At 40.9% G+C, this 25,105-nt stretch overlaps 1 long non-coding RNA gene across 2 annotated transcripts; it reads left to right on the top strand.

Moving 5' to 3' along the window:
* The first annotated feature begins 1,851 nt into the window (after positions 1 to 1,851).
* Positions 1,852 to 22,905, top strand: LOC134368679 (uncharacterized). 2 transcript variants are annotated; one of them, XR_010022444.1, is made up of 3 exons: positions 1,852 to 1,906; positions 3,432 to 3,508; positions 22,836 to 22,905. It is a non-coding gene; the product is annotated as an uncharacterized LOC134368679 (long non-coding RNA). The 2 variants fall into 2 exon arrangements; XR_010022443.1 differs by lacking the exon at positions 22,836 to 22,905 and adding an exon at positions 10,476 to 10,765.
* Positions 22,906 to 25,105: the final 2,200 nt, after the last annotated feature.

Here is a 25,105-nt window from a genome sequence, read left to right as displayed (position 1 = left end):
GAGTAGTAGCAAGCACTCTACCTTCCATGTGGGTGGGTGGAGTTGGTGTGACATGCATGCACAGGGAAGCAGTAGAGCGTCTATCCAACCAGGATTTGAGTTGCTGGAAACTCTCCATCCCCTTGTCCGAGCTTGCAAATTTTAAACTGTAAGAAATTCAAAAAGAAAGCAAACAAACAAGAAATCCTCCATTGGAGGCTTTGGTTTGTTTGTTTGTTTAGAGAAAAAGAATCCATGTGGCTAACTTAGTACTAATAGGAGTCATTTAGTTATCAAAGCCTGTACTTAGCCACTAAAAATATGAAACAGTGTTCACTCACCAAAACCTTTTCCTCTTAGTCTCAAAGTTAAAAATTTGTCTGTAGTATTTGCCAACCATGACTTTTCCATTTGAAATCAAAAGAATCAACAACTTCATTTACTCATTCAACGAATGTTTATTGAGCACCTGCTATGTGACAGGCACATGTGCTGGGCAGGCTCTGGAGAAAATGTAATGAGTCATTGTCCTAAACGACCTTACAGTTTTGTTAAATCTTATTATACTTACTCCAGTGACCACACCGGAATGTGCCTACAGCAGGACCTGACACACAGGTGACTCACAAACCATGTCCATTTCCCTCCCCTATGTCATTGAACTGACCTAAACATAAACATGAGATCATTCATATTGCTTTAGGCAATCATATTTATTGCTTTTGGGTGATGGCATAAAGTTAGGGAGAATTCTAGCCCGTCTGAACCCCTTGCCTTGCCTTCTTATTTTACCCCATCCCCCAGGCTTCTCCACACAGCAGATCACTGCCAAGTGACAGAGACAAGCACACCTCACCCTGCCATGTCACTGATCAGCTGCAGGGAGACTGATTCTGGCCTGCCGACTAGCATTTGCATTCTCTTCATGTGAGCGGCATCAAAGGGCATCTGGAGGGGAAGTGCCTCTCCAGCTGTGACAGACAATCAAGCAGAATGACAGAGCCAGGTGCACTTACTGATATTCCCAGCACCAGCACCAAATTACACCACATTAGTGCCGACTTCTGAGAAAGTCTCAGATTTATGTTGCTTCCAGTACATTTAGCGGGGATAACTTTTAACAGAAAAACAAATTTAACAAACATACAGGAAAGGCTTTTAAGGTTTTTATTACATAAGACAAACACCTGAATTTTACCCCAGGCCTGGAGTGTGGCATAGATAGACGTGTTTTTAAAACTACATGTCATGACCTGTTAGTGGATCATGAAATCAAGTGGGTTGAGACGAGCATTTTTACAAAATGGAATAGACTAGAATAGGAAATATCAGAGAGTATTATGCATAATGATATGGCTAAGTGCTTTTGGTGATGCTTTTTTTAGGTATATATAGATGGATGGACGGTGGGATGGATTGCATTGTCAATGTTTTTCTCACTGCTGGTCATGGTCAAAATAGTGTGAAAGCTACTGAATACTAGGTATACATAAATATATGTGTGCATTTATCAAAACCAGTGAAAACACCCACTCTGGATTAAGGAATTATAGGAAGATAATGGGAAACCCAAGTCATTCAGCCAATGCCTCCTGTTTATATGATATGGTTTTACTTTGTCACAAAAAGTGTGTGTGTGTGAGAGAGAGAGAGACAGAGACAGAGACAGAGATAGAGATGGAGACGGAGACAGAGACAGAGAAGAGATAGGGAGAATCAGTCCACCAGAGAGTGACTCACATCCTCCGTGACCTCAGGGTAGTCTCTCCTGTGGTGACCGGAGCCAGTTATCAGCGAGAGAGAAAAACCAGCTGATTGTATTCAGCTCTTCTGGGTTCCACCGGGTGGGTAGGATTGATTTTCAGCTCCTGAGGAGTAAAGACCAAATCTTTTAGTTCTTTTGGCTCTCTCACTCTGCCTTATCACAGTAGGTATTTGAGAACTTTTTATTGAGTTAAAAGTCTGTGTGGGACACAGTGATAGACTTGTAGAAATAGCTTTGTTTTAATGTCTTTATAGAACTTGCCTATAAAGTTTTTAGGTATTTTCTCTGAGCTTACACAAAGTGCTCCTTTTTTAATGGGTACAGTGGGTCTCCACGCAGTTCACAGTAGAGAGAAGTTCCAGTACTCACGTGAGAATCAGGGCTAGGTAGATGGTACATAAAGACCAGGTACCTCCTAGAGATCAGCACTAGATAGTGAGTGATGCCTGAATATTAGCAGTGACAATTCTAGAGATACGTTCTATGCTCTCATATGCACTTGTACACAAAGATGATTGTACACATGTGTAGCTTGATGCATGTTTGGAAATACCAAAATAATCTAAATATCCATCCATAGGGGATTGTCTAATTAAATGATACCTACCTCCATACAGTGGGATACTGTATTGCTGTGGAAGAGAATAAGGAGTCTCTTTAGGTGCTGATGTAGAATGGTCTCTAACAGGGTGAAAAAATAAAATTGTTATAGTTTAAAAAAAAAAGAATAAATATGACTCAAAGGCATCATTCCAGCTTTAGAAGCTCTCACAGGGTCAGCTGAGGCCCTTGTTAAGATTGTGTCACGGCTCAGCTTCTCCCCGTGCTGATCCACAGGTGTTATGTTGTTCATTTATTGCTGTGTAACAAACCACCCCGAACTTAGCAGCTTGAAACAACAATAAGCATTATTGCCCTGTGGGTCAGGAATTCAGGAGCAGCTTCTCTGGGTTGACCTGGCTTATGGTCTCTCATGAGGTCGTGGTCAAGATCGCAGCTGGGTCTGCTTCTTCCACACCAGGCAGAGTCTGGTGGGAGGAGCGCTTAGTTAAGATGACTGTGCTTACCATGCCTGAGGGGTGGATAGGCAGTGAGAACTCCACTGAGGGTCAGGGGCTGCAACTAAGCCAATTGAGGAGAAGAGTATCTCTCCTGTTCTAACAGCCTCCAGAGGAGAAACTTCTGCTATCCAGATTATCTTGGCTCTGGCTGTGAGCTTGTTTTCTTTTATTATGTCTACTCTGGACATAGAGAATTTGTGCTTATCATTATTTTTCCACTATCCTTTTTTGGCTTAGACAGTGTTTAACTCCTCTCCTTTTTCCTTCGTATGATGAAATAATCTCATTTCTACTATCTTTTTCCTTCACCATTATTTTCCTACGTGCGTGGATAAAAAAGGAAATATACCATGGAAATATGAATTGTATTCTGATACATATTGAATGTTTGTACCCTGTAAGGCTCACATGAAAGATTGATTCCCAATGTGGTCATGTTGAAAGGCGGGACCTGAGGTGATTAGGAATTAGAAGGTGATTGGATTGTGAGGGCCCGACCTCATGAGTAGATTAACTCATTAATGAGTTAATAGATTAATGGGTTTTCATGGAGTGGTGACTTTATAAGGAGAGCATATGAAAGCACTCTTAACATTCTTGCCATGTGATTCCCTGTATCGCTACAGGTCTACAGAGAGTCTCCACCAAGAAGGCCCTCTCCTGATGTGCCCCCTGGACCTTGGACTTCCCATCCTCCAAAACTGTAAGACATGAATTCTGTTTCTTTATAAATGACTCAGTTTCAGCTATTCTGTTATCAGTGAAAGAAAACTGACTAATACATATTCACTTGAAATAATTTATACATATTAAATTATGGGGGTCAGGCAGTGTCTTTGTGTGTCCTGTTCCTCACTACCATCACAGCTCCTCACCAATATCTTTTTCATAGCTCTCCATGTTTTTCACAGCAAGCCCTATTCATTGGTGGAGTAGATGAGTTTGATTGTGAAGAAAAAAGGCACCAAGAGGAGGGGAGGACTCTAGCCTGTCCATAGCCATTAGACCCGATCTCCACCAACCTTAAAGTTACCCCAGAATAAACATAGAATCTAACCAAATCTCCCTTCAGTTAAGCCCCATAGTCCCCTCTTCCAACAGCATCGACATCCCTGAGACCATCCTATACAACTGCTCAGGAGTAGCCACTGGTTTTGGTAGACTGTATGCAAGCCATACCTTTGACTTTTCAGCTTCTACTCACTACAGGGAGTGGCTCCTGACTGGGATTCTAAGAGCTCTTGATTTTTATTTTGCTGCAGGTTAAGAGAATAAAGGAGGTTTCTTTCTTTGAAAACAGTGGTTCTTGTTGAGTCCGCCCAGTGCCTTCAACCCAGGCTGCTCTGCCAGAGAGTCACTCTCATAAGACAGAGCTCTAGTCTCCCAGCCCCACTCATGGCAACAATGGTCTTCCTCATTCCTGCCTTTTCTACTCTCTTCTTGTGTTGTTCATGAATCCCTGGACCATGGATTTGGCTTCTCCCACTTTGACTCTTAGCACTTCCTCAGACATTGTTTCACCCTCAGATTCCTTCATATCTGAGTACCTCAGAGAACTACTTTGCCTAGTAAGTGCCCGAGGCTTGGATCCATTCTGAGTTGGCTTGCTTGGCCATCCTCAGAGCTTATGACTTCATTAAAGACAGTTGAAAGGAAAGGAAAACCAAGTCATGAGCAAGTTTCACATTTCCGGATTATCTGTCTCTGAAACCAAAAGGTCATCCCAGTGACAGGTTCCAACGTAAAACCCTAATAGGGATCTCAACTCATTTTGGCGCTGTGGTTTCTCAAGAGTCACCAACTTTTCTAATAAAGTCCAGACCTTTCTGAGGTTGAGGACACATGCATATGACATTTGGGACTATTTGTGTGCCCTGCCTCAGTTTCAAACACAGTGCCTAGAAGTCAGAAGGCTTTAAAAAATAATCTTTCAATTCAACTGTAATTCTGATTTGTTAGGCAGGGGAGATCTCTAGAATAATAGAAGAAAACTCATTAATAGGAAAACATATCAAGGAATTTTGTTCTTTTCTATCACCATCTTACTCCCTTAATCTCATCCTTTCAACCACTATTACCACCTCCTAAGACTTTGTCTTTGAGTCAATGATTCTAAGGATTACTCTTACTCCTTCAAAATCTATATGCCCACCGATTTTCCAGGTGGACGATGTGTTTTGTGGAGCTTATCCATAGTGAGGATAAGGGGACAGCTGTACCTAACCTGCTGGTCAATTCAAAACTGTGTTATCTGTTTGGAGATGTTTGGAAAAGGAGAGTCTGGCCCAAGTCAATTACCACACGCTCATATAGGAACAAATGATAGAATCAGGAGAAACTTACATACATTTCTAATTCTAGACAGGAAATTTAAGAACTGGGCACCACAATAATATTTTTTATCCTTCTTGTTGAAGATCCTGTCTTTTAAAGACAGGATCAACCTCTCATGGATATGAGAGGTGAGTGGCTGGTATATCATAGCTTAGGACAAGTTCCCAGCAAAGGTTGTGGGCCACTTATGAAGCCTTGAAGGAACACATTTAGTAAGATAAGGATAAATGACAACACTGAAATGATGGGGAGGAAGAAAAAGTCTAAGAAAAACTATAAAATCAACTATTATGAAGGATATCAGATATGAAAAAAAGATGAAACAGAGTATCAGGTGGTACACAGTCAGCACCCATATGAAAGGGGCAATTAATGTTATTGAGAGGACAATTAATAATTTTCAGGAGAAAATAATCAGAAAGTTCCAGGATCAATATTTATGATTCTTAATGGCTATTAATAAGCACAAAATATGATTGCTAAGGTAATTCAATTTTTTAATATGAGGTAAATGCATTTGTTTGTTGATACTTTTTTCTAAAAGATTTGGGGCCACAAGGTAACAAAATTTCAGAGGTATTGTTAAAACCAGCACAGAGATTTCTGGTATTCCTGGGACTTGCACTATTCGGATATCTATGGAAGTCTCATCCTGCTGAAAGCAGAGCATCTCATGAACTCCTAATGTCCCTCGCTAATAATGTCTTTTCTCAGAAGCAGATGAATCAATAAAGACAATATAATCAATGCTTAATTCTGAGCAAAAAGGTAGCACTTATTAGTAAGTGGAAGTGGGGTGAACCTTGGGGGACAGCAGCAGTCGAGGACATCTGTTGTTCCCCAGCATGCTGTCACAGGTTCACCTACTGCAGGTAATTGCACACCAGTTTCCCCGAGGAGCATTAACTCTCCCCCACTGCATGTTGTCTCATGTGCATGTAAATCAGGGTTTCCTGCCCTCCCCTAGCTAAGGCACAGGGATAAGCGTCTGACCTAAGCTAGGCCAGTCAGACTCACTGTCACTCTTAGGACTTTTAATCTTAAGTATTTTGGCACAAGGACAGATTAATTACTGCCGAGTGGGCTCCTGGAGCCACCCTGATTCTGTCTGTTTCAGTGCCTGGTTCTGAACCTTCTCATCAGTCTGTGAGCTTCCTGGTAACCCTCCCAACAGATTCCCATTTTGTTTAACTTAGCCATAGTGTTTCTGCTGCTACTAACCTAATAATCTTGTTGAATATGACATCCATACACTCTCCATTTTGTGATAGCCCAGAGGAAAATATAATGAAGCAACTCTTTGAGACTTCAAATATTCAAGGAAGAGACAGGTATGTTAATAGCTAGAGTATATAAAAGGAGAAGTGGCCTAAGATTCTACAAAAAAAAAAAAATCTGAAAATATTATTTTAAAAAATGATCTTGGTGTAAAGGAAAAGAGACAGGAGAGTAAGGAAGCAAATGAGTGAAAATGAATGGCTGATGGGCTATTTCAACGAAATCGGATTGTGAAAGATCACACACATCAAGGTCAGAGAGCAGGATGTTACTAAGGAGAAAAGGAAAGATTGGTGTGGAAGAGTAAAAATCATAGCCAGAAGCCCAAAGCCAAAAAAAAAAAAAAGAATCAATGCTATGAAAAATCCTAGAGGCATCAAAATGGTGGATATGAGCAGAGCACAAATGGTCAGAACTGTGTACTGAGGCTCATGCTCTAAAGCTAATGTATGACAGAGAGGGAAGCAGAATTTCTTTACAACTCTTATTTTGTTTCTGTCTTCTCTTTGAAAGTGAAAGATCTTCGAACCTGAAAGTGCAGAACAAACATGGTTAAAAGGTAATCAAAGTCTAAGAGAGGGGCCAAGAAAGAGAACAGGAAGCCTCTGTAAAAGACCTCAGTCCTTCAGACCTGGGTGGATTCTATCCCAAAGTGCTGTGGGAACTAACCAAAGTAATTGCATGATGGTTGCCATTAATTTTTGTAAAATCAAAAAGAACGGAAAAGATGTCTGAAAATTGAAGATGGACAAATAATTGTATTTCTGAAAGAAGGTAGGGTAGTACAATATTGGGATTTAGCATCTACAGTCAATTTAATGTGATGCCTGGTTATTTGGGAATTTTGAGACCAGATCACCTCATCTGCAGGCTGCATAGTAATTATCATGACTTAAACAGATAAAGCCCTTCACACTATCCATCAGTATGACCGGGAAAACTGGGCTAAGAGTATAAAAATACATGTATTTCTAACTGGTTAGAAACTGCTACCCAACAAGTGCTGAATGATGAATCAATACCGTTCTAGAGGGCAGGATTTGGGGCTACACCATTCTTGCCCATCCTATACAAACAATGTTTTACCAACAACTTGCGCAACAACACAGAAGCCACTTTGTGGTTGACTCAGAGCTAAAAGGAATAGTAAACATACTAAATACAAGAACAAGTCTAAAAATAATCTCTATGGGTCATTTGTGTACAGAAATTTATTTATTTATAAATAGTTTGGAAAGATGTTTATTAAGGTTCTGTAAAGATATACAACAAAGTATTCATAACGAGCAACTCTGGGTGGGTGGCATAATAACATTTTTAATTGTTGGAAAAATATAGGAAAATGGTCAGGGCCCCTCAGATGTTCAGAATCTTGCTGAGCATTTGATGTAAATAGGCACGTGCTCTCAGGTGTTCCTTGGTTATCATCTAGTGTAATTGCACATGTGCACCCAGATGTCCTGGGTTATGGACTTGAGTATAAAGGATGAGTGGCTCTGATTCACGGTACCTCCCACACCCGGGATGCTCCCGGGGGGTCCCTGGGGAGACCGCTAATGCTGCTGGAGGCTGCTGCTGCTGCTGCTAGTGCCCCCAGGACCCTCCACAGGGCCACTGCCACCACCAGACCTGTAAGCTGCTGCTGCTGCTGAGGACTGAGCTCGTGTCATCTGCCAACAGTTCCCAGAATCTTTCCCAATTACTTATCATGGACCTGTGTGTGAGGGGTCTGGGGACCCAGCTTGGCATGTGATGGGTCTGGTGACCCAGTCTGTACAATGGGTTTGAAGGGACATTCCTGACAATGTAAATGGAAACTTAGTATAACTAAAATAGTGAAAGCATTTTGGCTTTAATTTTGATTTGCCTTACTTTACATTAATGTTCTTCTTTTTGTTTATCTGTACTTTATGATTTTTTGTAATAAACAAGTATTCCTTTCATAATAAAAAAAATAATAAAGGATTTATTTCAAAAAGAAAAAAATTTATTGGCTGAAACAATATAAAAATAAACAGATGAAAGTTAGCATGGGTGACTGTAAAGTCCTGTGTCAAGGTAAAGAAAAGTACTTATATAAGCATCAAATGGAGGAAAGATGGGTCTGAAAACAGTTTATTTGAAAAATATCTGGAAGTCTTGGGCAGAAAGTCAATACACACGAAAAGGGCAGATGAATGTAATCACAGGCAGTATTAACAGAATGCTGTATGAAAGTCTGGGGGAGGGGAGATAACACTTCCAAAGAAGAGTGGTCAGATTCCATATAAAGCACTGTGACCAGGTCTGGGCTCCATATACTAAGATGGGCATTGATGGCCTAGAAAGAGGTCAGAGGAGGGTCATGAGGACAGTGACAAGCTTGAAAACCATGTCACCTGAGAACATGTTCTAGGACAGAGAAGACTTAAGGGATATGTGACAGCTGTCACAGCCACAGCTCAGTCAGTGGAGGGACTGGACAGAGTAGAATCCACAGACCAGATAAACCCACCACAGAATGGCTATGATTGTGAAGTTTCTAACATCTGGAGCCCAGGAAGGCAGATGGAGAACAGAAACATCTTGCAGATGATAATAGTCAGAGATCCGGAGAGCAAGTAGAATCAGGGGCATCTGGGAGGAGAGAGTGGGGACCCAGCAATATTCTGGGAGAATTAGAGGGAACAGGGATCTGTCCAGTCCCTGAGGAGCTGGGATACCAAGCAGGCAACAGAGGAAGCAACTCAAAAATGGGAATCAAGAGAAGGATTCAGTTAGCACCAAGTAATGGTTCTCAAAACATGGCTCCCAGATTAGCAGCATCAACATCACCTGGGAACTAGCTAGAAATGCAAACTCTCAGGCCTGCCCCAGGCGTACTGAATCAGAAACACCCAGAAATCAATGTCTGAACAGGCCCTCTGTGATTCTAATGCATGCTAAGCTGGTGGTTAGTGATTAAGCACATGAACTCTAGAGCAAGTATGCCTGGATTTAAATCCCAGCTCTGCCAGTAGCTAGCCATGTGATCTCAATTTCCCCATCTGTAAAATGGGGATAAAAATGGTACCTATCTCTGGCGTAGTTGCAAGAATTAAATGGCACACACACACACACACATGCACACACGGAACGGTGAGTCTGGCACATGTAAGTGTTAGGTAATCTTGCTCGTATCATTAGCCATCAGAACTAGGGTATAAGGGGAAGTAGAGCCACCCATAAAACTACTTGATGTGGAAGAACAGAGATTTGAATTCAAAGATCCTTTTATCTAGGTCCTTCTCTGGCCTGCAAAGAGGGGTACACAGTACCAGCTGCAGAAACTGGGGAATTCAGTGAGCCAGGAGGTTGAGTGTAATAACGAGCCTTACATGTTTGAAAACCAGGCTGCCCTCACTCCACATTCCTCCTAAAAAACAAACTAAAGTGAAAATTGGGAATTACAAGACTTAAATCACCTTACCTGCAGGCTGCATAGTGATTATGACGATTTAAACAGGCTAAAGGTGGAATTTAGAATGTTTTGGATTTAAGATAAGGAAGAACTTTAAAAATTGTTCTGTTTAGTGGTGGAATGAGCCACCTTCTAAAGAGAAAAGCTATTCCTTATCATACATATATAGTGTGAGGTGAGGTTGTCATTTGCAAGGCATATAGAAACAGATCTCTAAGTGGGGAGGGACATTAGAGTCTCAGTGATGCCCTCCACGTTTTATAATCTCGGAGTCTAGATCTCAGCACTTAGACATGCAATAGGCCCCTGCCTCCCCACAGGGCTGCTTGTCTCCATTAGCACAGATGCTCCGCTCCCCACCACTTCCCCACAGTTTTCTTTTGGCTCACGTCTATTTCAGCTTTGGAACCCAGATGTGACCTGATTTGGAGTCTGGAAGGAATTCATATGTAACAAGATGAGCTGTAATATTAATTGCTGCCTTTTTGTTTTGTTCCTTCTTACTCTAGTCTTTTCTAAAGAAACAAAGAGGATGTTACTCCCTTCTCCCACAGATAACAGTTAGGTGTTTATTCTCACCTTCAAAGAGGGAGTTAACAGTGGTTTTTATATGTTTCAGTGATGCTATCTATACGTGTGCACATGCGCACACACACAGAGGAGGAGAGCTGCAGACAACAGGAAGACAATCCCAAAGAGGACTTATTTTCAAAGGCCTGGGGATCACCTCTGCATGGAGAAAGTCTTTGTGTTTTGTACATGAAGGAGGGGAGTGTTTCTTATGGGGTCATTAGTTCTGGGATACTAGGAAAGCGGTCGGGCTTCTGGGTTCCACGTGGGGCAGGGTCCAACTTGCACAACCTGTGGACTGCCTACAGAGGCCAGACGTCTACTGCCTTGGCTGCCTTCAGAGCAGAGCTGAATCCTTGTGTCCAGACTCTAGTGAAGGCAGGCATATGCTCTAGAGTGGCCTCACCAGTACATAGGGGAACAGCTCTCACCACAGCAGGAGGCAGCAAAAAGAGCTGTGGCGTGAGAGTGACCAGTGTGATCTGATAGCCAGACGCCTTTCTTGTCCCCTCCAAACACACACACACATGCATATGCACACGCAAATGCACACACACACATCTTTGGAGACACATCTATAGGGAGCCACTGTCTGGATACAAACCAGAGAAAGGAAAGAGCATGAAAAATGACATATATTAGGCTAGTATTGGACTGATATTGACCCTTCCTAGTGAGATCTTGGGGCCAGAATTTGTTTTAGAAAAACAGATATCTATGACTTCTTGAAGCTGAAGTGAGCTGATGCAACTGACACGTCATAAACCAACAGATCTTTACTGAGAACCTATGAAGTAATCAACACTGAAGCCCACAGTCTTTCATGTACCTTTTGAAGTAAATGAAAATGAACATCTCAGCGACAGGTATTACCTTCATTTTGCAGATCTCACAAGCAAATTAGCTGAACCAGGACATGAAGCTTTTCTACTGTATGTCATGCTTTTTTGGTCAGTGCCAAGTCATTTAAAAAATGTTAACCTTTGCGATGTCAGAAAAAAGCCAAGAATCTACCATAACTGATAAAAAGTGGAAAATTTTTCTTTTTTGCAAGAGAATAGGAAGAAGTTTTATACTGTTTATTAAAACAGGATCAATTCTGTGAAGGTATAATCAATGGGTTAAAGGTTAAAAGGTTGGTAAATAAATAGAAATTTAATTTTCTTTAACAAGAATGTAACAAGTCAATAAAATTTTCTGCAAAAATAAACAAGCATCATAGTGTCAAGTCAATGTTATACAGCAAGAAGCAATGACAACATTTTACAAAAAAGCTCTTTGCAAACAAACCAGCCAGGGCTGAATTTTATGATGGCAAGACACAGAATAAATACATATTTGGCAATTTAAAACAAAACTTTACTCAATCTAAGTTTTATTTTCTGAGTCTTCAAAATATCTGATTTGAATATAGTCTATTACCTTCATGTGTGTAAAAGATTCATTCTCAAAGCCTTACGCCAACAAATCAAGTTTCTCCCTCAAAGTTTCTGCAAAAACTTGAGAACTTAGGATTCACTTTAATTTCTGAATTTAAATACTTAGAAACTTTTAACTGTCATTTCTACAGTGACCATGGAGAACACATAGCACTGCTGTTTATTCTCTTAGAAAATAAGATACAGAACATTGAATTGTCTACCATATATTAAATATCTTTTTTAAGTGTGCATAAATCCAGCAGTTCTACTTTCTACTTCTTTAATTTGTCCTAAGAAAATCACTGGACAAGTACACAAGGATGTAGGTATAAAGAAGTATTTTTAGTAGTTAAAAGAAAAAAAACAATTTAAATATTTAATAATAAGAGACTGGCTATGCAAATCTAGATATAGTCAAATAAATGGAATGTTATACCACCATTTAATAAAGATTATGTAAATGTACATTGACATGAAAAGATATTCAGATTAGACTGTAAGGTTTAAAAAGTAGGTTACTAAACAGCTTGCAGAGCATGGGGAAAAGTCCAGAAGATCTCATGCCAAAATTTACAGAGGTTATATGTTTTCATGGTAGGATTAAAGGTTTCCTCAATAAATTTCTTCTTCCTGTTTTCTTATCTTTATTTTCTAATGTGGCTACAACAAACTTGTCTTCCTTCTGTGATAAATAAATAAACGAACACACGACATAAGAGAAAAAACAACGCTCTTACTTCCTATCATGAAGAAACACTCTCTTGACCCCAGGTCTTTTCCAGCGTTTGCTCCATTTTCTGCTCCTGTTTATAGCAAATCTTTTCCTGCTGTTTAACTGCATCCTTACCTCCTTTCTCCACAACCACCTCCCTACACTCCACCAGAACTACTGCTGCCAATGTCCCCATTCACCTACACATTGCCCCATCTCTGCTGTCTTACTCTCCTCAGCAGTGGACAGAGCCAATCACAACTTCCTTCATGCAACATGTCCTCTCTGTGCTTTGGGACTCCTCTCTTCTTTCTCCCTCCTTCACTGACAACTCCTTCTCAGCCTCCTCTGCTGATCCCTTCTCATCTCCCTGACCTCTTGCTGTCGGGGTTCCTGGAGCTCAGTCCTTGGGCCGCCTCTCTCACTACCTCCAATACCATCTCTCTGTACACTTACAAACCCAAATTAGTATCTCCTCTGAATTCCAGACCTCAATAGTCAACTTTCTTCTAAATATTTCCACTTGAATATCTAAAAGATATCTCAAACTAATATATCCAAACCCCTCTTGATTTCCTGCCACCCCCTTCAACCTGTTGATCCTCCACTCTCCTCACATCCATCAGCAAATCTTGAAAGTTCTACCTTCATAACATGTCATGAATCTGACAAAGTCTCAGCCACCTCTGCCACCATCACCTGAGTTCAAGCCCACACCCCATCTCTGGGCAGAACTTCTGCAAAAGCCTCCCATGTTCATTGTAACCAAGCCACCCTGCTCTACTTGCTGCTCCTTGAACAGGCCACGATTCATTCTGGACTAAGGGCCTTTGCGCTTGCTCTTTCTTCTGCTTAGAATGTTCTTTCCCCAGACATCCCATGGTATTTTCTCTCATTTTCTTCTGGTCTCTGCTCAAATGTCATTCATCAGAGAGGCCTTTCCTGACCACTCTATTTAAAGTATTACAGTCCCGTCCCACCTCCACCTCCTTTGTCTTACCTTACCCTGCCTTATTTTTCCCACAGTACTTATTGCCGTCTAACATACTACATTTATTTGTTTATTGCCTGTCTCTCCCTACTGGATGATAAGCCCCATTGGTGCAGGAAATTTGTTTTGTTTACTGTTGCACTGCCAGCACCTAGAACAAAACCTGAGATAGGATAAGTACTCAATAAATACTTGCGGAATAAATGACTTGCCTAGTGTAAGACTTTTTTTTTTTCCTTCATAAAAAGGAACTCTTCTTATATTCTCTTAGTTCCTAAAGTCTCGGGGTGGTGGGATGAGGTTAATAGTGATGTTCAAGTGGAGCACAGGGAGGAAAAGGAGCCGTAGCCCCCTTCTTCTAGGAGTCTCAGTCACCTACAGAGATACTTCTTTGACAGGAGGTTGCAGGGGACCATGGAAACTGGCTTGGAAAGGTCCCAGCACTTCTGGTCTATGTGTTGGGGGCCTCTTAGCCAAGGTGTCAGCCACTGAGGTTTCCCATTGAACAGTTTAGCTTAAAAATGGAAGGAAACAAAAAACACTCTTGAGCAGCTAGCCCTAAACCATTTAAGGAGGAGAAATTAGATCTCATGAAAACCCTAGACAAGAACAGCCAGGGGTGTCTGAAGTGCCCAGGCCTCTGCCCCTCCACTCCACTCAGGGGCAGTCACACCTCCGCAACCACTGGGTCTTGATTCTAGTTCCCTTTGCTCAGACTTGTTCCCCTAGGTCCCCTGCAAAATACCTGATTTAGACCTAACGCTAGGAAGCGTCATTCTTCCACCTTCCTTCATAACTCACAACCTTGCCTGACCATGACAGCAAGCATTATGGTGGGTTATGCCTGTCTCTTTTGGAAAACAAGTATCTGGAAATTATTTCAAAGGCTCAACAAAGTTGCAACATACCTCAGAGCCCTTAGAGTGACTATGGGCCCTTTCTGTCATCACGTTTGTAATGTGGGGAAGTAAAATACAAATCAGGAGTCCAGCGATAGGAACTTAAAGGCAGTCTATGCCTGTGATTTGCCTAAGCCTCTGATATTGTGCCTAGATTGAGCCTGGGCTGGGGGCCAGGCCAAGTTGCTGTCGCTGCCTGAACTGTCTGTAAATGGATGTAAGCAAACTGCTTCCTCTGCTTCCTTTCTGCAGGCTCCTACAGGCTTTATTTACTATGTGTCTTCTGGTCTCAATATTGGATGTGTTAATAGATTGCTTTATTTTAAATTTGTTTGGATATGAACCTGGGGAAGCTGCCTCCCCTCGGGAAGAGAGAACTCCAGCACCTGTGGCGTATTTCAGAGCTTGAGATAAGTCTCCGTTTCTGAGAACATCACCAGGGGGTGGTAATTATATTATGCTATTCTGTGAGAAAATTATTCCCTATCTTATTTTTGAGTTTATATAATGCTGATTGTGCTGATGTGGTTAATCTCAAAGCAAGTACTCATTCTCTCATCATTACACACACAAATACGCACACATTGAAAACCTACTATGAGGGGCCTTCAAAAAGATCATGGAAAGATTTGTATTAATTTTCAATTCTATTTGTTCACAGACTTTTTGGAGCACCCTCATATGAGCCTCTAACTGAGCTAGACTTGGGGATATGAATCTAAGAAAGAGTTTTATGAATGTTTGCCCTCCAGCAAGCCGAGTCATTAAGTCAGGGCATCAGAAGACAGATTCTGTAATCAGTGAGGCAGAATCCTTACTGGATGTTTCAGTTGCACCGTCCCGTATATTTTCATAGAGATATAAGTTCAAGTCCAGGAGAAACTCCAACATTCAGAAATAAAATGGACCCTTGTGAACATGAGCTCTCACTTTGCATGTTATAGGGCCATTAGTACATAACTCCATCCAGTTTCTAGAATATTTATTGAGCACCCACTGATGTGCAGTTGCAGTGCTGTAGTATTTCTCAGACTTTCCCAGGGAAATGCCCAGAAGGACACAGGGGAGTGAGTGGGAATCTTGCAGCTTTAGGGATGGAGAGTCTTAGTGGGCAAGGCCTGCTACGAGCATGACATTTCTCTGAGCTTCTGGGTTTTATCTTAAATATGCATATTAATTTCTGTTTCTACTCAATAATACATCAGAGTCTATTTTAATATAAAATATTTTCTCCAAAACCTTGAATAAAATTGGCACTCCAAATAGATGTTTATACCATGGCTTTGAATACCCTGACACAAAACAGTGAGCACAAACACCCCAATTGAACAGCACAACTGCAAGGGCTCTGTCAGGCTCTCGGGGTCATGCACAGAACTGCCAGGAAAGGGGACAGTGTTGCTGTAGGCAAAGAGCCAGGTACGGTTTGCCTTCAAATCTTGGCTTTATCACACGAGCTACATGTCTTTAGGCAAGTAAACATGCTGTCTATGCCTCGGTTTCTTCACCTGTAAAATGGATCTAATAACAGCACCTGCTTCATCGTGTTGTGAGGCTGAAATGAATTAATGCACGTAAAGCTTTGGACATTACGGTTCTTGGCCTTCCCCGACCACTCAGTCTACAGTGGCCTCCCTTTTCTCCAAATGCCACACATCATTTTCACAGCATCTATCACCATCTGAAATTATTTTCTTTATTTTTTAAAATTTTAAACAATTGGGAAGTTTAGTAACAGGAAACAGATTAAAATTACAGTATACCCATGTTATGCAATGCTAAGCTGTCAATTTAATATCAAAGCAAAGTTTTATTTTTTGTCAATACATTGTTAATATTAAAAGTGAAGCTACCAAATTTTATGTATAGAATACTACAGTTTCATAAAAGAAATATATATACACACACACACACACACATACATACGAAGGGGTCTTCAAAAAGTTCATAGAAAGATTTGTATTATCTTTTAATTCCATTTTTCTAAGCACTTTTTGAAGTAACCACTTATGTTAATAGCGGTTATCTCTGAGTGGTAAGATTGGAGGGGATTTAAATATTTTTCTGATTGCTTTTCTAGTTTCCAAATTTCTGACAATGAATATGTATTGCCTTTGTAATCAGGGGGAAATGATATTTATTACTGTTCTGTGGAGGCACTTCTAGGAAGCTGGGGGATGGAAGGAGTGGAGAAGGTGTGTCCCCATGCTCTGCCTCGGGTGGCACCACGGAGAGTCACCGCTGAGGATTCAGCTCCTGCCCACCAGGTCTATCATGGTTCTAGATCCCCTGCTGTTCACAGGGGTGGTAGCAGCTTCACATCTAAACTCTGGGTAGCCTCACCTCCCCTGATGGCTCCACAACCACTTTTAGCACCTGTGTAATCAATATTTTGCATTAATTCCCCACTGTTACAAAAAACTTGAGCATTTTCTGTTTTCCTGATAAGACTCTAATTGATACTCCATCTGTCCCATCATTCTCTTCTAGTAATCTATCATAGAGAAACAGTCAAGGAAGTTGACATCAAAGATTTATGTAAACTATTTTTTACCACAGCATTATCATTTGCAAAAAAATTTGAAACGATATAAATGTTCAACAGGAAGTATTGTGGGTTGAATTGTGTCCCCCCAAAAGATATGTTCAAATTCCAACCCCTAGTACTGGTGAATGTGACCCTATTTGGAAATGGGATCTTTGCAGATGTAATCAAGTTAGGATGAGGTCACACTGAGTTACAGTGGGCCTTAATCCAATGACTAGGGTCTTTATAAGTGAAATAAGGGCACAGACTAATGACAATGGAGGTAGAGATCAGAGTGATGTAGTTATAAGCCAAGGAATGCCAAGGATTGCCAGCAAGCACCAGAAGCTAGGAGAGGAGCAGAGAGATTGTTCCTCAGAGGCTTCAGGGGGAGTATGTGCCTGCTAACACCTGGATTTCAGACCTCTAGCTTCTAGAACTGTGAGAGAATAAATTTCTGTACTCTTAAGCCACCTAGTTGTGTTAACCGGTTTAGGCAGCCCTGGGGAAATTAATATAGTAAGCCACTGACTAGCAAATGTTTTTAAAAAGTGGAATTTACTCCTAAGGTTACTGTTTATATCTATCTCTATCTATCTAATCTATCCAAATAATAATGTAAAACTTAATGACAGAGCTTTTTTATAATGCAGTTTGCTAGGCTCTACCGTAGACATTCCAATGCAGTAAGTCTGGTTTAGCAGCCGGCAGTGTGTTCTGGAAATCTTCACAGGTGGAAGGCTCCTCAGCAACCCCTGGCTGGAGTCAGTCACAGTTACACCTTAATCTTGTTCCCTGAGATATTGTTTAAATGATTTAAGAAGGAGAAAGAGAAAGAAGCCATTTTTCCTGGTTTTTGCTCTCAAGTAATCTCAGACTTCAAAAAAGCTTTAATTTTCAGCCAACTGATCTGTCAGTCTTAGAAGAAATTGGTTTCCTTCAATCAGAGTTGGGAAGATAATTATTGAAGCCTGAAGAGGTATTTGCCAGCTTTCTCACTGTCTTAGATTAGACTCTTCTAGTCCCAATTACAGAAACAAGCCCTGGCTAACTTAAACATAATTAAGTACAGTAGGTAAGTAAGTAGATAAATAAATTAAGGACATCCAAGGAAGAACTGAACAACCAGCCTGGGGGGTGGGGGGAACTGGACCTAGGGCAGAGCAGAGCCTGTCATGAGCATTAGCAGCCATTCTAGGCCACTACCCTCACTCAGCAGCATGGACTCCTAATATCTGTGTCTCTCAGTGCAAACTTCCAAATTCCTCAGAGACACATCTGATTGGTTCCATTTGGTCAGGGGTCCCCTGGACCAATTGGCTGTTGCCAAGAAAGAATGGAGTCATATGATTCACACATGGCCACTGGGGGACCATCCATGTGAATAGGGTCAGTTCTCAGAGAAAGAGAAATGAGAGCAAGAACTGCCCACGAGGGCTCTACTCTCCTGACTTCCTTCCCTGACTCCTAACCTTAGTCCCTGCTCCTAGAACAGACCTTAAACCCTCTCCTAGGAAAAATCACCCCTGTCTTCCCTTCCTGGTTTTCCACCCTCTATTCCAGAGCAACTTATTTTTGAAATGCCTCCTGGGTCCCTATCCCTACAAGTCCCACCCATGTGAAATTTGGATTCTTGTTTATCTTGCACACTTATAGGCGTCTGTGAAATCCCCTCTCTGGAGGGAACTCCTTTAGGCTCAGTGAGATGATGCTGCTCTTTGGATAAATGATACCAGAAAGTCAGAGCCAGTAAGTTCTGGTTTGGGTTCTTTTCCTAGTGGCAGTGGTGGATCATGCTGAGTCATCCACACTAGTGTCCCTTGTGACTGCTATTGCACACTGGAGAGCAAACTGGCTGATTGGGGGGGTACCATGTATGGCTAACCACAAAATAGGGCTTTTCCCAGTGGAAAGGCTGACTGGCCAGCATATGGAGAGAAAAGAAGTTAATCCAGGCACAGCAGCACCACACCCTAAATGGAATGAGTTGTCAGTTTTGAAGATGACTATAACAAGTCAACTCTCCTCTCCCCAATCTCCCTTTCAAAGGTGAGCTGACTGCACTGTTAGAAAAATCAAAGCCATTTCCTTAGGTACCTTCATACTCTACTCTTTCCCCCCAGAAGCCACCTTAGCTATCACATGATCAGACATTAACTATAATGATGTCATTAGCTCTTAAGAGTCATGGAAAGTTGCCATAAAACTCGGACATGTTGTCCTCTGAATTGGACCGAAACAAACACATAACGTCAATGCTTAGCTTAGACTCCCTGTGTGCCCTTGGGACATAACCCCCGTGACTGTTTTCTCATCAGTGAGATGGCATCATAATAATCCCTCACTCAGGGATTGTTGAGAGGATTAAATAAGTGTAAAAAAAAAAAAATTAGAGCAGTTCCTATCACGTATCAAGTGCTCAATAAATGTTAGGTATTATAACTGTTTTCTGACAGCCTCAGGTATCGTTTGATACACCTTCTCTTTATGAAAGCATCCTCTACTGTAAATATTAGTTTACTTGTCATTCTCCACTGCTAGCCCAGGGCACCAGGTGGGAGCCCCTTCATACTGTATCTCTAGCATCTGAGGAGCCACAGTGCCGCTGGATGCATGTGCGAATCATTGCTAGGGTGTGTCATCAGGGCTGGTACGTAATAAAGAAAACTGTGACTCAAGCTTCCTGAGCCTGTGTGAAGAGTTAATGTATTAATTGAAGGGTTTGCCCAAAGATCATAAAGAGGGAGCGGAGAGGACTAGTTAGGAGTTCTGTGTGAACCTGGGCAAGTTGTTTAACAATACTTAGCCTTAGTTTCTTCATCTGCAACGTCTGCATAAGACTTACCTCATCGCCTTGTGAGAACTGCAGCAATAACAGTACAGTGCTTGGCACTTAACTGAGCATAAATAATAACTATACAAGACAAACAGCTATACAAGGAAGAGTTTCCTTACCAAAAGATATGAGCAGCTTGATGACAAAAGCTGAAAATATCACCAAAATGCCTCTGACTCTGACTCTACTTTTACCAAGTACCCTCTAGACAGCGATTTGGTTTCCTGCATAGACTTACCCATAGAGGGACTCATTAGCCAACAGGAGCCCACTTGACTCTTGACTCTTGTTTAAAGTGGGCAGGCATTTGTAAATTCTGAGAGTCCCACTGAGCTGGAACAACTTCTAGTGAAAAAAAAGGGGGTATTTCTGGACCTACAAAGGTGGGACCTGATCCTGTCTCATGGGGCCACCCAGCCAAAGCAGATGCACCAGAGGCAGCTGCTCATCCCTTCGTGTTTCTCTTTATCAGCAAGAAACCACTAACAGACAACAGAACTAGATATAATGAGGCTTATCAAGGCAGCACCATTTAATAGAAGAGCAAGTTACATGGGAATCCTCTTTTACTCTGGGAATACTCTTTTGGGAGACACATTAATTGTTCTGACTCACATTTTTATATTAAATATTTTATTTTTAAGGGCTTGAAATATATATTATTAGGTTTAAAAAGTGGGGTGTGGAAGACTATATAGTATGCTGAAATTCATGTAAAAATGTTTAAATGTGTAGGCCATCTCTAAAAAGATTAATTATAAAATATAGCCTTGGTGACCTATGGAGAGAGGAGCCAGGTGGTTGAGGGGTAGACGTAGGAGGGAGACTTTTCGTGTGTGCCCTTTTGAACCCTTTAAATTTTGAACCATGTGAATATATTTGCTTATCCAAAACCACATTTTTAAAATGTTAAGAAATTAAATGAAAGGATAAATTTCTGCCATATTTAGTAATTTCCTAAAGTATGTTAAATGCCTACGGCTAATTAAATTCACATTCATGACTTAATCAGTTCAAAAATTGCATTTTAGTTATTCCATTCTTACAGATACTTATTTTATAATGCTCTTTAAAGCCTCTCTCCCTTGGTTATTGATTTCCACATTCACATTTTTAAAAATCCCAATAAACTTTTAGAAGGAAGAATTCTTGAATCTGAAAGGGAGCAAGATCTAATCAATGAATTAATTCTAGTAGAGTGGAAAGAGCCTGGGCTTTGGACACAAGTAAACCCAGGTTTACAGACAGGCCCTGTCATTTGTTAGCCATGTGATGTGGAACAACAGTCTTAGCTTTTCTCAGCCTCAGTTTCCTCATCAGTAAAATGGGAGTACTAATACTTACCTCATATAATGTGTGTAATGGGCCTAGACCATATTAGATATTTAGTGACTGTCAGGTTCTTTAATGTCACTCCCTTTCCTGATGTGTAACAGGCTGGTTAGCACTCAAAGCGTTGACGCATTCAGGGATGCCTGGGATGATAAGAGCAGTTACATACACATGTACAACTCTTTATATTTACAAATTAAGTTAATATACATTATCTTCTAAAGAAGACCTGAGAATATACATTTTTAACAAACATCCAAGATAATTTTCATATGCACCAAAGCTTGAAAACAACTAATATCCCATTTAATCCTCACAACCTGAGAGAGAACATTACTAATCAGATTTTATAAATGAGAAACTGAGACTCAAAGAGGTTAAGTGACCTGCCACAATAACAGATCTAGGTCCAGACTTCTGACTTATGAATTCATTTCTTCAATATGAAGATAAAAATCTTTAATGGTGGTATTTCAGGCATCAGAGATAGGAAAGTGGGACAGATATTTTTGCCTAGAAGACTATTCTTAGCACCATCTAATGCCTGATGAGTGATTTGCAAGGGAATTTGGGAGGCTGATTGGTTAGTTTGCATTTAATTTTGTCTGAGTATATGGCTTCTGTACCATTAACTTAAGAAAGAATGCATCTGATCCAGGTGTCTTATGGCCTTTCAACTCTGAATGGCTGATGAAGTGCCAATTGCCTTTCTGGAATGGAATATTTAGTGATCTTGCTGACAGAAAAGCTTCTCAATTTTCCATTCCTTCTTTTATAGCTTGAGCCTTAATAAGCGAAGAATGCAGTTTCTCCTAAATGTGATTCTGGAAAAATCTTAACCCAGGAAAGAACAAGTCTTGGCTTGGGTCTTTACATGTGGGGATGGACATCAGCCAACACACTACCAGCTGAGTTATTTATACTACAGAAGGAAATCATTTACTTGCAAGCTACCTTTTTGCAGCTTCTGCCTAATCCAAATATTCTTCCAGAAACAGAAAGCTGAAGTTGACATTAACAAAACAATTATTTAGTGGACCTCCACATGGCTTCCAATCATAAATGCAAAATTCCATGCAGTTACCTACTACAGAAGCTCACACTTGGTGGCCATTTTTAATCAAGACTAACTTGATTCTCTCTCTGACCTTCCCATCCTAGAACCTTATTTGCTTCTTGGAAACTCCTCTTGAGCACATGTTTAATGAATGCCCTTCAGGCTTCCATGGAGATTTTCTTGTATTTATTCATCTTGAGTGAAGAATGCTTGAGACAGAACCATAACTATGGAGAAGGGCACAGAAACCAGCCAAGGGAGAAATTAATCCTCATGTTGGTACAGAGAGTTCAACAACTGTAAATGGGGTTCTTGTACTTAAGGACATTCAGACCTATAAGGTTATGGCAGTAAAATTATGTAAGCCAAAAAATTCCCCATGAGCTTTGGGAGGGAAATCCCACTTTCTCATCAAAGAAATAGAGCTTATCTCCTTCTACTTCCAATTTGAGACAGAACATGATTTTTCTTGATGTTGGCATCCCAAGAATTCATAATAATCCTCACTGGGAATATGACACCTGAACCCAGAAGTTAGATCAAGTGCTTAAGGAAAAGAGCATGAATAGAGTTTTCTATACTAGATTGTGAAATACTTCAGGATCAATAGCACTTTCTCATCCTTCTTTTGCAGGTGAGCAAGTGCCTAGATTGACGTGGGCAGTAATGGACTCTTGCAGGAACCAGTAACTGTGAAACAGACCATTTTCGCATTGCGGACCTGGCTAATTTGTGGTGTTCACAGACCATGATGAAATCAAATCGGAAACATTAAAACCAATTGCTGAAGTCTAGCTGAAGACCCAGAGCAAGAGTTTATGAGCCAGGTGAGAGGATCAACACTAAGGTGCCTCTTGGGAATATTCTTAAGATCACAAAAATATAAATCACAAGCCATAATTCTCTTTACAACATTATAAATTTCTCCAGTTGGTAGTAAAAGCTTTTAGGAGAATACCAATAAGTTTAGACATTTGATATCCAAAGCAGAGCTTGTCTCCTGAACATGGACAAAGCTACTCATCTTGAGCCATCTCCCCGAGGGTGTGCTGTTCCTTGGCCAGATGGGGTACATCAGCCACTGGAATTCTTGGTCAAGGAATCTAAGACAAGAGATAAGTCAGGGTCCCCCTTAGCACTGGGCCTGTGCTGATTTGCACTATAGAGTTCTGGACTTAAACTCCAGATCCAAGCAAATCTGATGCATACCAAAATAAGGAAGACAAATATAGGAAGATGAGGTCTTGTGGCAATACAAACTATTTATGTGTAATCCAGAAATGTGAGCAACAGATTCATTTATTCACTCACTCATTCATTCCATAAATGTCTAATAAGCTTCTGGTCAGAGGGACACTGCACAACTCTAGGGTGTGCCATTCACAGATGTTTCCATGCTCCGTGTAAAGTGCTGGGGGAACAAGGGATAGTCCCTGCCTTCAAGGGACTCACAGTGCAGTGGCAGAAGGGACAAGAGGTCGGGCAATTACAGTCCAGAGTGGAAAGACCCAGCATTGGAATGGAATGGCTCGTACCAGCGATCCGGGAGCTCACAGGTAAGACACTTATTCCATCCTTGGGGGATCAAGGGAAGCTACCAGGAAGAGGCTGCACCTTTGATGACTCTGTAAGAGCAGTCAATATCTAGCCAGGCTAAGAAGAGGCGTGAGAACAGTCCAGGATGAGGATGCAGCCTATGTAAATGCAAAGAAAAGAGGGAGAGAAGGTGGGGTATCCAGAAGACACTTTGAGCCAGCTGAGTAGACAGGAAAGGAGAGTTGCCAAGAAAGGAATATCCCTCACAACCAAAAGAATTCTTTTTTTTTTTTTGGACTCATGATAATTGTATATATTTATGGAGTACAGTGTAATGTTTGGGTACATTTATACAGTGTGCAATGATCATATCAGGGTATTTAGCATATCCATCACCTCAAACATTTTTCACCTCTTTGTTTTGGGAACATGCAGCATCCTCTCAACCAGCTACTTGAAGTTATACAATTTGTTGTCGCCTGTGGTCTCCCTATATTGCTACAGAACACTAGATCTTATTCTTCTTATCTCTCTACGATTTTGTACCCATTGGCCACCCTCTCCCCACCCCCTTCCTTCCTCCCCTTATAAGTCTCTAGTTACTGGAATTTCTTAGCTTCCACATATGAGTGAGGACATGTGGTATTTCTCTTTCTGTGCCTGGCTTATTTCACTTAGAATTTTCTCCAAGCTCATCCATGTTGCTGTGAATGGCAGAATGTCATCTTTTTTTTTTTTTTTACAGCTGAGTAGTATTCCATTGTGTATACATTCCACATTTTCTTTATTCCATCATCTGTAGATGGACATTTAGGTTGGTCCCATACCTTGGCTATTGTGAATATAGCCATGATAAACATGAGAGTGCAGGTATCACTTTGACATGTTGATTTCCTTTCCTTTGGATATATACCCAGTAGTGGTATTGCTGGATCATGTGGTAGTTCTGTCTATAGTGGTTTAAGAAAACTCCACACTGTTTTTTATAATTGCTGTACTAATTTATATTTCCACCAGCAATGTATATGAGTTCCCCTTTCTCAGCATCCTTACCAGCATTTGTTATTCTGTCTTTTTGATAATAGCCAGTCTAACTGGGGTGAGATGATATCTCATTGTGGTTTTGACTTGCATTTCTCTGATGATTAGTGATGTTGAGAATTTTTTCATATACCTGTTGGCCAATTGTATGTCTTCTTTTACGAAATATCTATCAGCTCATTTGCCCATTTTTAAATGGGATTATTTGGGGTTTGGGGGGGTTTTGGGGTTTTTCACTATTGAGTTGTTTGAGTTCCTTGTATATTCTGGATATGTATCCCTTGTCAGATTGCAAGTATTTTCTCCCATTCTGTAGGTTGTCTTTTT

The sequence above is a fragment of the Cynocephalus volans genome, chromosome 2 (assembly GCF_027409185.1).
Source record: "Cynocephalus volans isolate mCynVol1 chromosome 2, mCynVol1.pri, whole genome shotgun sequence".
Lineage (NCBI taxonomy): Eukaryota > Metazoa > Chordata > Mammalia > Dermoptera > Cynocephalidae > Cynocephalus > Cynocephalus volans.
This window is presented reverse-complemented; position numbering and strand designations above follow the sequence as displayed.